Here is a 15,690-nt window from a genome sequence, read left to right as displayed (position 1 = left end):
AAACTAGACTCCATGATCAGTTATATTTGTAGCAATATAATACAGATATCAAATTAAGATACTGCTTAGCTTTATAATCTGGTTCAATATTTTTTTTAAGCAATGTATAAGTGTAAGGATTTCTTTTTAGTTTCATGCTTAATTGTTAGTGTTTAACTGTATGGTAAATTGCTTTACCATTACCTATGTAGCCAAATGTATTTAAGATTGAAAAATAGATAAATACATATAAATATTGTGGTTTTTTTTGCATGCCTCAGGAATCAATACGTTTGTTATTATATTGGTTTGAAGGCTGATAGATAATCACCTGCCAATAACTTCTGGTGTGGAGTAAGAGGAAATTTAGAAGATTTAGAAAAAGAAAGGAAGATTGTATTGTGTAACACAGTACCAATATTTTCTGCCACTTAGTGACAGTCCATAGCTTATAAGTACATATGCATCAGTTTTTAATTTCATGATGAAATTGCTGAATTTGATTACAAGAAACTCTTGACTTACAACCATTCATTTAGTGACTGTTTGAAGGACTTGTGACTATTTTTCACACAACCGTTGTAGCATCCCATGGTCATGTGATAAAAATTTGGCTACTTGGCAACTAGCTCATATTTATGTCAGTTGAAGGGTCTCAGGGTCATGTGATCACCTTTTGCAATCTTCTGACAAGCAAAGTAAATGTGGAAGCTTAACTGTGTTACAAACTTAACAACTGTAGTGATTCACTTAACAGTTGTGGCAAGAAAGGTTGTAAAATGGGGCAAAATTCACTAAACAACTCTAGCAGTGGAAATATGGGGCTGAATTGTGGTTATAATTCAAGGACTGTAGTATAAAATATAAGAAAATTTTAGAGGATTTTTTTCCTCTGTTTTCTCAATTATAGTTTTGTGCATTAAAGGAAATCTAAATGAATTCAAACAATAATACATCGTTTAATTTCATTGTCAGTTAAGCTGGAACATAAAGAATAAAGTTTTTTTAAAAAAATTTAGACTGCTTGAATTGTGGTTCTTCAATATTTGTGGCATATAAATTCAATACTTAAATTAATAAACACAAATGCTTTATTGAAAAGAGGTTTTGCATACTCTACTAATGCTTATTTTGTTCTGGCATATTACAAAATGAGTTCTGAATTGACTAGTCTAATCTGGGATAAACTGAACAGCAAAGTTATCTAAGCAGAGGTAAATATATTGATACATAGGTACAGATGTTCAGCTTCTAGATAAAAATGTGTAGCCTGCTACAGAATCCAATTTGTTAAACATCCAGTTTCATTGTTTATATTAACAAGTTAGCTAGCACATTTAGACTTGCTTTGGAGAAAAGTGCACAGGATAAATGGTTTCTTAAAACCGAGAATTTAACAAATTTAAAACCATTCATAAATCTGATGAAATAAATTATTGTCCCCAAAATTAATCTACATTTGTCACTAGAAAAATGCCTTACCTAGATAATCCATCTACCAAACTCTGAAGTACACCAAGGATGATCTTAAGAGGAAAAGCAAGCTCCTCTGGAATTTTCTCCTAACAGGTGTAAAAAATCAGGTCCACATGTGAAGGTCCAATTAAACTGATTTATTATTAATCATGCCTATGCAAAAGAATCTTTTCAACTGCTTGGGGTTAGATAAGGGTCAACAGAATTCAAGGGAGGTTTTACTTTGTTAACTTGTGGCAATGTAGGGATTCTAGGCTGATCCCTCTTTTAACCCTTCCCGCGGGTTCTGCCATTCCTTCACCTACCTATACCTAACTTTAAGAAAGAGTTGTGAAGCATTATTAAAATTTAGATAATGACATTCATTGTGTGTTGTGTTCAGAATGCTCTTTGATTCATATGGAAATTAAATAAATTCAATTGGAGAAATTTTTTTACTTGATATACACTGTACCAAATTTGAAACACAAAAATTCTGTATACAGATCAATATAATCCTTGGCCATCCAACATTAATGAACAATAGCTGTGATTACAGTCAACTGGATTATGGCAGGAAAATATATATCAAGGCATAATCTGCAATCTAAGTGGCTTTTAGTCAAATGCTAATTCACCAGAGTTCCAAAATCACACTTTATTACAAAGTTGATGCCAAAACAATAGTTTTAGAGTCATTACAGAAAAAAATATTAAATCTCTTTTTCTATTTTTGTCAGAATATACTTTTTTGGGTTTTTTTAATCGGAATCTTACACATGCTTTTTCTCTCCAATAATTAATATAAAAATTATTTTGTCAGTATAAATTGTCTGTACTGTAAGGTATTTTGTTCTATATTTAGCTTAAAGAAAGAATTGGGATAGCTAACAGAAAGATTTTCTTAGCATCAGCAAACCGTTAACATTAGCCTTCTTATTTTCAAATTATCCAAACTGTTCACAATAAACGTTGATTCACAATAAACCTATGGAGTTCTATAAAATAGTGATAGCAATATATGTTTTTTTTAAAGGCGTGAGAGAATAAAATATTAAGAATTTGGATGGATTTGAAAATCAGAAATTTTAAAGTTTACGGTCAAGCAGGTATGATTAGTGAGACAAGTTTCCATGGTCATATTGTATGAACATATATTGTTTTCATGCATCTTCAACCAACAACCCAGGAAGCTATGCTAAACAACTTTGAAGTAACTCAATATTAATACGGCTTAAAATAGGCTTAATAACAGTTCCTTTTGAAAAAAAAATTAATGACACTTTATTTAATGAATCTATAATCAGGGAAAATGGTCAGAAGTTAAAAAATAAAATAGAGAATTAATTAAAATGCAATTAAAATAAGTCCTGTGGGCTTTTATTTGTGTATCTAGCACGCAATTAGAGTTCATTATTCTATGGGAACATTTTGCTTCATTGTGCAATTGAGTACATTTGATAATTGGCAAATGTTTTCAATTTTTTTATTGAAATTTCAGTATGTTGAAAACTGTATGATAGCCCTTTGCTTAGCTAATAAAGTTTGGAACTCTCATTATCTGCAAGTTTATCATTTGAGTATAGAACATATTAAGATTTGTAAAAGAAAACTGGCCCAATATCCGATCTCCAGTATTGCCCATAGTAAATTTATGTCAGTAGTTTTTTAAGAAGACAATTTATTAGAAATGCCAGAACGTTAGGATTGTTTGTGTTCCATCAATATGGAAAGACATAACTGAGCAAGTCTTTTCTTTTTTTGCAGATTCTGTCTTAAAGAAGGCACCGAAAAAATGTGGTGAATAAAAGCTTGTTGCATTTTCAGGGGGGAAACTTGTGGTAAGCAATTTTCATTTTACAATAGAGGTGTTTGCCGTTAATTAGCAACTATTATATACTGCTTCATAGTGCTTTACAGCCCTCTCTAAGCGGTGTACAGAGTCAACATATTGCCCCCAATAATCTGGGTCCTCATTTTACTGACCTCGGAAGTATGGAAGGCTGAGTAAACCTTGAGTCGGTCAGGATGAAATTCCTGGCAGTGAGCAGTGAGCTGGCCTGCAATACTGCATTCTAACCACTGCGCCACCATGACTCTATTTTCAAATCTATTTTTACAACCATTTTTAGTTTAATTTGGTATATTGTAAACTATAATTTTACAAAGTTGGCCATTAAAACATTAGCAATATTTTCCTCTTTTTAATTTCTTTTGAATCTGAAAGAAATCTAGCAAAGCCTTCAGGCCAGGAATGCACTGGAAAATTTAATTTGTCAAACCAGCTTGTATGTACTGTGCTATGGCTTTTATAAAATACTTGGGGCTAAAATCTAAGGCATGGGTATATAATAAAAGGCTTGCTTCAAAAAAAGCAAATTGATTACATCACCATGAAAACTCAGTTCAGTTAGGAGTTAAGAATAGTTATTTTTGATTCTGTAAGAAAAGCACATTGAAATGGTTTTATTTAGAAAACTTGGACTGACAGGCCATGACTACTTTTTGTTCTAGTTTTTTAAAATTAGTTTGATTCTTTTAATATTTATTCTTTGTTTTTGCTAGACTGGACTGTGACTTAAAGTACCTTGGCATTAATCCAAGTAGGATTTGTGTTTATTTTTGTCCAGTAGTTTTCAAGTATACTCACTGAATAAATTTGTTTAGTGGATAATGTGGGTGTAGTTTACATTTTCAAGTGATATTTTAAAAGCATCATTTGAAATGAAAGCAGGCTCCAAGACAGGGTATTAGTGGGGCATGGTTATTTACTGAAATACAGTGTATGCTAAGAAGTAATCTGTTGGGCAACAGGAGGCAAGATGAAGTAAATTGACCTTTTCACCTCCATGGTGTTATCCATTGCCATCTCATCCAAAATCAGCAACAAATGCTTTTATTGGAGTCACACTTTTGACTCTCTTGCTACAGATTTGAACCTGAGAGTAAGTAAATGAAAAACTTCTATTTTTGTCTGTTCTCAATTCATTTTTAACATATGCCACTCAAGGTATATGTTTGAAAACTACATGTGATTTCCTCCAGCTTTATTTCTGTAAAGTTGGAGGAACACTCATTTTATTTTTACATAAAAGGGCTTTATGCCTCAAGCTAGGATAGACAATTGCCATAATAAGTTTCACACTGTTCTGCAATATGCTTTATGTGAATGCCACCGATATTAAAAGATTAAATGCAGGGTACATCCACGCTGCTAAAACTTATTATTGCCTTAATTGCAGGATATATTTGAATATTTTTATGCATTATTGAATATTCAGACCTGCTAATAAGTTTGGAATTTATGGGAAATATATATATTTTGTGATAAATGCATTCCTATCCCACTGCCTTCGTGTTTTTTTTCTTTATTTCCTTTTCTTCCTTATTTAATCTCTTACATAATTCATGTACTTAGTGAAAACATGGAATTTTAGAACTGATTATCAACCAGTTTGCTGACTTCAGATGAAGCAAACCCTAGAAAAGCACATTCAATTAAATGGGCTTGAATAATCCCATAATAGTAATCCCTTTCCAGACACATTTCTTGAAATTTATCATTTCCTTATTTATTTACAGTACATTGATTTAATGTAGTGGGCAGGGAGTCCATTAAATCCAAATACCCTGTCTTTTTACTTTCCTCTCCGAATGGTTAACTACAGAGATGCTCTTTCTTAGAGGAAGAAAAGCTCTGAGGAAGGCACCATAATAAAGACTGTTGAGTGTCCCTGTTTTATCTAGTTGCTTAGTAAACAAGGAAGGATTGAGACTGGAGGAGGCTATGGAAAATGAATTGCCATTGCTGCACATAGACCATATCTCATTGTTTCACCCACTCAGTCAGTGGCTCTTGCCAACCACTGCTCTGACATATAACCTGTCCAATCTTTCTGTTTCCTTCCCAGCCTTGTTGTCACTCCTTCAGTTCACTACCTTGCCAGTCTGCATTTCCCATTCCCTTCCATAGCTCCCTTCTCCATTACCAGGAATTCACACATGAAATGTGGAATAATTCACACTCTTGCCTGATTTTCCCTTCTTCACTTGGATCCCAAAATTTACACAGAAATATATGGCACTTTTTATGAGAACCTGTGGCTGCTGTCTGACTTTGCTTTTGTCAAACATATGGCATTTGTCATTTTGCAGAATTCCAGGAGAGGAAAGCCTCACCCTATTCAGAACTCAGTGGGGACACAACTTTTATAAATGACTATAACAAAAGTGTTAGTGCACTTCCTCTTTGCTTTTATTTTCAGACTTCCCAAAGAGGCTTTCATACTCAAGAAGGGAATCTCCTGGAATGTTGAGCCAGGCTTCCTCGGATTCCATTTCACCCAATGACTCTCGTGCGCCTAGGCATTTAAATAGGGAAGAAAGAACTAAAGGAGAGAAGCAAGGAGAGGTTGCATTGGAGGTAGAAAAGGCTACTGTGAACTCTGTGAGGTTGTTTTATCAGAGCAATTTAATTTTCCTAAATCCATAAAATCCACTCAGGAAGCACAATCCTGTCGCCACCCAGTCATTCTTGCATTTTGGGTAGCTGAAATAGGTCTTGTAGCTTCAGACACAGAAGCAAATAACCCCTTCCTTGATAAACTGAACAGATTCATTAAGAATACAGCCAAACATTAGCGTAGTTTGTTTCAGGCCATGTCAAAAACTTTAAAGGAACTACTGATAGATCTCTAGTAGTTTCCTTGATTTAGAGACATAGGAATGACTTTCCCAAATATCCTAATGATTACATTATTTTAAAGATGACTCATGAAGTCAGTGCTTTAGCAATCAAAGTAGCAAATTGTTGATAAGGTGTAAATTTCCTAGACATACACAAATCATATTCTGTCTCTTTCGGGAGCATGGATCTTGGAAATTGAACCCTAGATCCAAAGGTATTCCAAGATAATCCTGGAATAGAATCCTTCATAGAATCCTTCAGACTATAAGCCAGCAAATTCTGTGAATTCATTACCCTGATCCCTATGGAAAAAGACTTGCCTGAATATCTACATGATGTAAGGGTCTTTAACTTTCCTATGACCTCTCTGGCAATCTCTCATTTTGTAGCAAGTGCAAATGGAAAAGTGTGAAGTCACCATGATAGTTTCCAGTTGACCCAGAAAACCTTGATTCTCATAACTGAAGCAGCTGTGACCATAAAGTTCTCCTTGGGTTCTTCCCATCAGCCCTGACCTCTTTCGACAGGGAGGGCAATTTTATCCAGACCCAAGATGGCTCCCTGGAGAATGAGCATGGCAAACCTCAACTACTTTTTGCATTAATACTACCATTCAGGGCAACTTATTTCCCTTACTCTTGTTTCTGAGGCATTACACATTTAACAGCTTCACCCAAAGCTTGCTTCACCTGATGTAATGGGTAGTAAGAGTAACCTTGAGGAACAGGAAGAAGATCTGTAACCATAACCAAAACAATAGTCAGAAAAAAGACTGAGGCAGAAATGTATTAGTATTCATAACTTTGATTGCTTAATCTGATGTGCTCAAAAGGCTGACAGTTGACAAGCCCTACAACAAATAATCACTCATTTGCAGGCTTCCTCAGGGCGCAGTTTGCAATTTGTTGGTGATGCACTGCTCACTACCAACATGGAGGATGCCCTACACCAGGGCTGTCAAACTCATGGCTCGCGGGCTGGGTGCATCATGCACTGGCCACGGCCATGCCCAGTTTAGCAAAGGGGGAGGGGGAGTTGTGATACATCATGTGATGCTGATGTGGTGATGCAAGTTTGATACCACTACCCTACAATAACAGACTTCTTTTTATGCCATTAAGTAAAGGTTTCCCTAGTCCAGTCATGTCTGATTCTACTATAAGCGCAATCATCTCTGATTCTTAGCTGAGGGAGCCAACGTTATCCAAAGACATTTCCGCAGTCATGTGGCCAGCATAATTATATGCCAAGGCGCACAGAAATCTGTTATCTTCCAATTAAATGTAGTATTTACCTACTCACATTTGTGTTCTTTCAAACTGCTAGGTGGGCAGGAACAGGAGCCCTCTCCATTGTGTGGCACTTGGATCTTGAACCCAGGCTATCAGCTTTCCAGCTGACAAGGATAGCTTCTTATTTCATTGCTGAGCCACCGGACGCCGTAAAAAATGCTATACTCTTATTTTAAAATTGCTTTTCATACCACAGATAAAGGATTTATCGATCTTTCCTCTCTTGGTGAATACAAAGCATTGTTATACTAAGGAAAGATTTGGCTCTGGAGTAATTTGTCTTTACATCTACTTGTAAAGTAGATGTAAATGATATGAAACTCTTTGTAATATTAAAGGTAAAAGTTCCCCTGGCACGTTTGTACTAGTTGTTCCCGACTCTAGGGGGCGGTGCTCATCTCTGTGTCAAATCTGAAGAGCCAGCGCTGTCCGAAGAAGTCTCCATGGCCATGTGGCTGGCATGACTAAACCCCAAAAGCGCACAGAACACTATTGCCTTCCCACCAAAGAGGTCCCTATTTTTCTACTTGCATTTTTATATGCTTTCGAACTGCTAGATTGGCAGAAGCTGGGACAAGTAACAGGAGCTCACTCCATTACACGGCGCTAGGAATTCGAACCACCGAACTGATCGATAACCTCAACATCTTAGCCACCGAGCCACCACATCCCTTTTTTTTTTTTTTTGTAATATTACTGGACACTTAATTGGCTGAGAGGTTGCTCTGTAAAATCATGTAGAGCTACAAAATAAAAGTTTTGGTCTTGCTTACTGGAACAGTAGAAGTAGTACTTCTGTGAGTGTCCACAAGGAATAGGAAATCACTAGTAAGACTGTATTGTCCCTGCCTTACTTAATTGTTCCATTTTATTACATTCCGTTCCCTTTCTGTATACATTACACAATATCTTTCACTCATCATTTCCCCCCCCATTATTGTTCTTCTATATGCATTTCTTTTCATTAACATTTTTCATTAAATCATGTCACAATTTTTAAAATATTTCCTATTGGTTAAATCCACATACTTTTCTGTCAGTCTGCAACTCCACACTCAGTGACAGTTGGCTTCCATAATCTCCCTCCTTGTATCTTACTTTCCATTCATTCTGTTGGAAGATTAATTTGTCTTTAAATTTTTTTATGCAACTCATACTTCTCTCCCTGCAGTCATTCTACTTTTATTCTACTTTCATCTTAATCTTTCCCCTTTCTGCATGGATTTTCTCAGCTGCATACCTTCTTGATGCTTTCAAAAAATAGTCATATTCAGAAGGTCCCTGCCCCTTTACATCTCCACTAATTCTCTCAATTCACTAATAATAAATGCTAATTATTGGAGGTGCCATTTATCTTTTGGTTTAACTAATGTTGAATTACTTCAGGCTTGCAGCAAAGTGACAGAGTTGATACTGTTTTCCTGTGATTTCAAGTATTTTAAATTTTTGCATAAAACTGATAGTGTTTGCTCTGCATCTGTTGCAAAGTTATTTCCCACATAGGTTTTGAATTTTCAGCTATATGTAAACTTAACAGGAATAATTCCTTGCCTGCTTATGGGACAGCTGCAGAGATGATTCTCCTATAAAACACACTGCACAGCTCTATCTAAATGAGGGACAGGGATAGAGACTGTCTGGATGCATACATATGTGCCAGTCTTGTTACTTCGTCAGTAACTTGATTGCTTTAAACCCCCTGGGTAATTAACATGATTGTTACCCCTGTATATGTAGATAATCAATTAAATTGAATGCCACTGGCGTGAAGAAAAGGTCAAAGCAGTTTTTCTGTCTTTCACAAGCCTAAATGGCTTTGCAAAACTAACTTTTTAATGTGCTTGTGTAATGTGATGCTTGAAATCTATATTTGGCTCTTCTGTCTGTTCTTCTAGTTTGATAGTATTAAATCACTTTAACATTTTTAAACGTTGCAAAGATTTTGAGGAGTGCTTTGATTGAAAAGCGTGTTTGAAAGCTTACAAACAGTAAAGTAGAAATGCAGCTGTTTTATATTATTATTGTACCTAAAAAAAAAAACCCACTGCTGCCTATTTCACATCAAGGCGTATGTGACTATCATTTATTTTCTCAGAATATCTCTTCAATCTCCTGTAACCTCAGGCTACAATCAGAATTTTTAAAGGCATGTGCAAAGAATATGAAAGGATATATCATAATTCATATTAAGATAGAATGCTTGTGTTTTGTGATCTTGAAGACAAAGGTTTCATCCAGTAAAGTTTGATTTATTGACAGGTTTTCTTGGCAACATTTGTCACTGCTTCATAAGATTTATTCATTTTCTTCCTTCTTATCTTAATATTACACTTGATCTCCCATCCAGGATCTGTTGGGCTTTGTATTGCTGTTGCTGTTTTGCGATGATCTTGGAGATCACTTGGACCTACTTTAAAATATAATGCAAGCATTAATAACAGTTTAGTCTAAAATTGTACTGTAGTCAAGTTTGGATAATGGACTGTAAAGCATTTTTCAAGTCAACTTTCTAGTTTCCATTTTGTGCATTTAGGGTATTGTCCTATCCTTATGAAGAACAACTGTTTAAGACTGGGAATAAAACTAACATGTTAGAGTCTAGGAACTAACATTGTAATTATGGAATATTACCTTCATTATAGCAATAGCAATAGCAGTAGACTTATATACCGCTTCATAGGCCTTTCAGGCCTCTCTAAGCGGTTTACAGAGAGTCAGCATATTGCCCCCAACAATCTGGGTCCTCATTTTACCCACCTCGGAAGGATGGAAGGCTGAGTCAACCCTGAGCCGGTGAGATTTGAACCGCTGACCTGCTGATCTAGCAGTAGCCTGCAGTGCTGCATTTAACCACTGCGCCACCTTGGCTCTTCCAACATTAGAAATGTTGCATTTACAAATCACATTATGCAGCATATTATTAAGCTTACATGGGTGCTTTATCGTATTAAAATGTTTTATTTTCCATTTTTCATTTTCATACAGTCACATATATACTGTGCATAGCCGGGGCCATACAACATTAAACAATAATCACAGCAATTCCTCTTGTCAACAATAGCCCCAAAAATAGAAACCCAATATACCTCTTCCACTCTCCATACACCTCTTTCTTCTGCCCCTCTCCAACTTTCTATCTTCCCTCCATCATTCCCCTCTACCCTACTTCCCCTCCCCCTCTACCACTCCTCTCTCCCAATCCACTCCCTCCCTTCCTTCTCACCCTCCCTCCCATCCTCTCTCTCGCCCTCTCTACCCCTCTTTCTTCTATCCCACTCCTCCTCCCCTTGGTGTATTTCTACTATATGTCAATGTATTCAGCTTGTCCTATTTTTACAGAAAAATTAAAGAGAAACAGTATACATGTGAAATTGCATTACATTGAAATCTAATACATAGTATATATCCCCCTCCCCCCACCCTCCCCCCTAACACCCCACCTCCCTCCCCCCCGACTTCCCAGAGCCTGTACACGGTATAGATTTTTAACAAACACAGTCTAAAATATATTGAGACAAAAGAAATTAAAAAAAGAGGTTAATAACATCTCTACATTGATCTTAGCTTCTTCCTGTTACACTAACTTTGAACAGTTTAAATCAGTGGTCCCCAACCTTTTTATCGCCGCGGACCAGTCAGCCTTTGATAATTTTACCGTGGCCCGCTGAGCGCGCGCAGGGGTGGGGGGGCGAAAATGGGGGAATACAAACATACTTTTTAAATCCATCTTCCCAATTCAACACCTGAATCATATCCCACCTTCCATTTTGTATGTAGATTTTAAGGAATAAACAGCTGAATTAATCAAGGTCAAAGATAAAAAGAGCAAGGGCAAAATTAAATAAGCCAGAGGATAGCAATGTAAAAAGAATACAGTATTAAGCCCATTCACTCTATCTAAGCCCCCCCACCTCACAAGGTTGTGGTGGGGGAAATAGGGGGTGGGAGTATTAGGTATCTTCACTACGATATATAAAAGGAGATACTATCTTAAATAACAAAGTGGGCCCCCACCTCCAAAATATACTAAAAGAAAAAAGATTCCATGTGCTCAACTATTTTTTTTTTAAATCATCACTATATTATGGACTACAGACATATATATATATATATATATATATATATATATATATATATATATATATATACACACACACACACACACACACACACACACACACATATATATACATACCGTACGTACGTACGTACGTATATATATATAATGTCCAAATAACAGGAAAAGCGCTTCAAGGACCAAAGTATATTCCTTTTTTGCAGCCTTAAGAGAACTCTCGTTTTTTGAGGCTCAGAACCAGGCATTCTCATGGGCTGCAAAAAGGAAACACGACCCGGGAGCGCAGCCTCCAAGAGTGCATATCGCCAATAACTACGCGTGGGGGGAAAGGAAATGTGTTTTGTGAGGAAGAGAAAGAGCGCGCTTCACCGATGCCCGTTGGCGAAATTTTGGAAGAGAGGCAAGAGACTTCAGGCACCGAGCCCCCACCCACAACTGGAGCGGGCGGGAGGCAGGGAAGGGGTGGGCAAGACCGCCGTTTTTCCACCGTGCACTGCAATAGCGGCAGCGGCGGCCTGAATCTGGCGCCAAAATCGCGCACCCCCCATCTCCCCTCAAAAGACCCCCCCCGCCCTCGGCTGCCCGACGTTCTCTCTCTCTCTCTCTCTCTCTCTCCCTCTCCCGCCGTTCCTTCTCACAAGCCAAGGCCGGGCGGGAAAAAGAAGAGAGCAGCCTCCAAGGGCTCCGCTTCCAGCGCATGGTCCGCCCCCTCCTCGCCTCGCTTCCAGGCGAGCCGACTGAGGCGAGAAAGGAGAAAGAGGCGGAGGCGTTCACTGAGGGGACGGCTGACTCGGGGAGGGGGCGGAGGTGGTGTAGTAGCGGGGGATTCTTCCTCCTCGCCTCACTTGCTCCTGTGCTTCCGCGCAGCTCCCCCCCTCCGGCGACGGCACTGCATGAGTGAAGTCGGCCGTTGCATGGCCCCCGGCCGCTGCGCAGCCCAGTGCCAGGTACTCCACGGCCCGGCACCGGTCCGCGGACCGGGGGTTGGGGATCACTGGTTTAAATCATTCCTGATCTTAAGCATAGACTATCTGGAATTTCTTAGTCCCATATTTGTTTTGTATATAGTCAATCCATTTTTTCCAGTCTCGTTTATATCTCTCATTTGAATGATCTTTAAGATAGGCCGATATTTTCGCCATCTCGGCTAAGTTTGTAACTTTCAATGTCCATTCTTGAGTTGTAGGCAAGTCTTCCTTCTTCCAGTATTGCATCACCAACAGTCTTGCTGCCGTTATTAGGTGCAGAACCAAGTTAGTCTCTACCACTGTAAAGTCAGTACATATACCTAGTAAAAATAACTGAGGAGTAAACTTTATCCTTCTTTTAAAGATATTTTGCATAATCCACCATATTTTTATCCAAAGTGCCTTAACCTTTTGACAGGTCCACCATATATGAAAATATGTAGCATCGAAAGAACCACACCTCCAACATTTAGGCTGTACATTCGGATACATAGAAGCCAACTTTTTAGGATCTAAATGCCATCTATAGAACATCTTGTAAAAATTTTCTCTCAAGTTTTGAGCTTGTGTAAATTTCACATTTCTTACCCAGATTCTTTCCCATGTATCCAACATTATTGGTTCCTCAATATTTTGAGCCCACTTTATCATACAATCTTTAACTAATTCTGTTTCCAAATCCATGGGTGCTTTATAATAGCATAATTTTATTTTTATTCTAAATATTATAGGAGAAATAAGTATTCATGAATATGAATCCTTGCATAAACTAGAAACAGCAAAATGCCCTGCAGGTTCAGGACTCATTGCGTATCAATATTAAGAAAGGGCTGGGGGATTATGAGGCCCTTATGAAACTCAAAGCGGTACGATTAAAAAAAGACTGGCTAAAAAGCATTGTTTAAGGATTTTCTCTGTCCTACCTTGCTTATTTTTTGGGCAATTTCCCTTTTGTTGCCAGTCTCTGCTACTGATTCTCTCTCTTGCTCTTTGCCTACTTTATTTCACTTTCTTTATGATGGTCCTTCTTGCTCTTTTGTTCACTGAAGGAAGCTTTGTACCGAGGAATGACAATTTTTACAGCCAAATAAGTATGCACCCATCCTGCATTTCCATTAGCTGTGCACTCTTATCACTGCATCTCACTGCACGGCACATTGCTATTAAATCACCTCTGCAAAGAAATCCAAAACAATCTATCTTCTTCTAATAATGCTCTGCCCTTCCATGCACAAAGCACATACACAAGCATAGGTCTTTACAGTATGTGTTTCATTTTTACTTTATCTTTATAACTCTCCAGCAGAAGTTGCCTCTACTACTTAACTGGTTACTCTCCTTCTGATTATTATAAATTATTCTCATTTTTTAAAATTATGTCATCGGTTTCAATGTTTTCTCAGGCAAAATAGGGCAATCCCGGTAATTTTGCAGCAAATTTATTTCTTTGCTATATATATATAACTTAAGTGAATCAAAAAGAAACTCTCTCACAAAGCTGGTTGGTGTAATTCATCATTATTGATACACATCATTATAGTAAAGCAACTTGCTGTATCTGCTTCATAAAATTTGCCCAAACTACTTTGGAGCAGAGTTCCTTTGAGACTATGTATTTTACACAGGAATAATGACATTTCTACACAGATGTACCCTCTCTGCGGTCTTTTTCTGTCTGTGTGCTGTGACTAAGTTAAATCCGGTGTTTCTTTGTGGTTTTCACTTTGCCTCCTGTTCAGAGTTGGGTATGTCTAAGTCTACTACAATAACTTAGTTTATCATGCTCAACCATGCATTTAATAGTGGCATTGATTTTTTGCTTCCTTTGTAAACATCCTTGATTTCCTTTTTTCCCCCCTTTTAGCTTCCTTTAATCTGTTCCATACCCAATCAGCACATGCACTTACAAATTCTGTTTGCACTCTCGCTCTGACCTTTCTAAGTCTGTTCTGTGTGCCAGCACAAATCTTTCCTTCCTTGTTCCAGTTTTCCTAAAGCTGTCTCAAAATTAAATTGGAACAAGTTTGCCCTTTTTATTATTATTAAACTGCTTATTGAAAAAGTATGCAGGATGACATAAGTACAATAAAAAGGTACCGGTACTACTCTGAAAGCAGATATTTTTAAATTAATGCTTGATTATCAAATTCACAAACTGATTATTTGCACAACTATTTTTTCTCTTGCATGGAAAAACTGGATGCAATTTTTTAAAAGGTGTATACATGATTTGCCTCTCTCAATCTTAGCTCTTTTACATATTTAGCTTCCTCAGATTCAGCTCTTTTTAAAGTTACTTATTGTCTTCTCGCTTTTATCTTGTAAAAGCAGATAAATTACCTAATTATAATAAATATACTGAATAAGATAAATTCTATGGTACTTTCAGCATAGTTTGTGTGTATCTGTGCACTCCTGCTAACATATATATTACTACAAGAGTAGTGAGCTATTTATATGGAAGCCTTGTTAGCATCTAGTGTGAAATTTATGATAAGAACCTGATTTACAGCTGAAAGGTTTTGGAGAGGACCCAAAGCATGTTAACTGGTTTAAAATTTGTCTCACTGAGTTTCAGTCTTTATACCCGATATAAAATTAATCCCAACCAACTCAATTTTTGCTAAAATAGAATTCTTTTTACATTACAAAATTGCTAGTGTGGATATAATATGGTAATAATTTTACTGTAAAATGTACCATAACCTTCAAAAAAATTAAATATATTAGTCTGCAAGCCATACAATACTAGGAATTCCTTATTAAGTTATGTCCAAATACACCTAACCTGTCGAGAAAAATATTTTTCTAGTAGAATGGAAAGAACAGTAACTATTGAGACACCTCAATTTTTCATGTGTTTTTTCACATAGTTTATCAATATTCATTTCTGTCCATCTGTACAGGTAATCCTCAATTTATTATCACAATTGAACCCAAAATTTTTGTTACCAAGCAAGACCAGTTAAGTGAGTTTTGCCCCACTTTACAACCTTTCTTACCACAGTTGTTAAGTGAATCACTGCAGCTGTTAAGTTGCCAAGTGAATCTGGCCTCCCCATTGATTTTGCTCATCAGAAGCTCACAAAAGGTGTTCACATGACCCCAGGGTATGGCAATTGTAATAAATATTAGCCCATTCCCAAGTGACCAAATTTTGATCATGATCATAAGTGTGAAAAAAAAATCACTTTTTCTAGTGCCATTGTAACCTTGAATGGTCACTAAAAG

At 37.0% G+C, this 15,690-nt stretch overlaps 1 protein-coding gene across 3 annotated transcripts in view; it reads left to right on the top strand.

Annotated features, from left to right (window-relative positions):
* The first annotated feature begins 3,195 nt into the window (after positions 1-3,195).
* The window catches only part of FYN (FYN proto-oncogene, Src family tyrosine kinase), a 70,819-nt gene continuing 58,324 nt past the window's right edge, over positions 3,196-15,690 (top strand). For 2 of the 3 annotated variants that reach the window (XM_032216728.1, XM_032216726.1), the window contains exon 1: positions 3,196-3,275. The gene's annotated coding sequence lies outside the window, so the exon portion shown is untranslated. The remainder of the gene's footprint in view (positions 3,276-15,690) is intronic. The other variant, XM_032216727.1, reaches the window with a different exon arrangement.

The sequence above is a fragment of the Thamnophis elegans genome, chromosome 4 (assembly GCF_009769535.1).
Source record: "Thamnophis elegans isolate rThaEle1 chromosome 4, rThaEle1.pri, whole genome shotgun sequence".
Taxonomy (NCBI): domain Eukaryota; kingdom Metazoa; phylum Chordata; class Lepidosauria; order Squamata; family Colubridae; genus Thamnophis; species Thamnophis elegans.
This window is presented reverse-complemented; position numbering and strand designations above follow the sequence as displayed.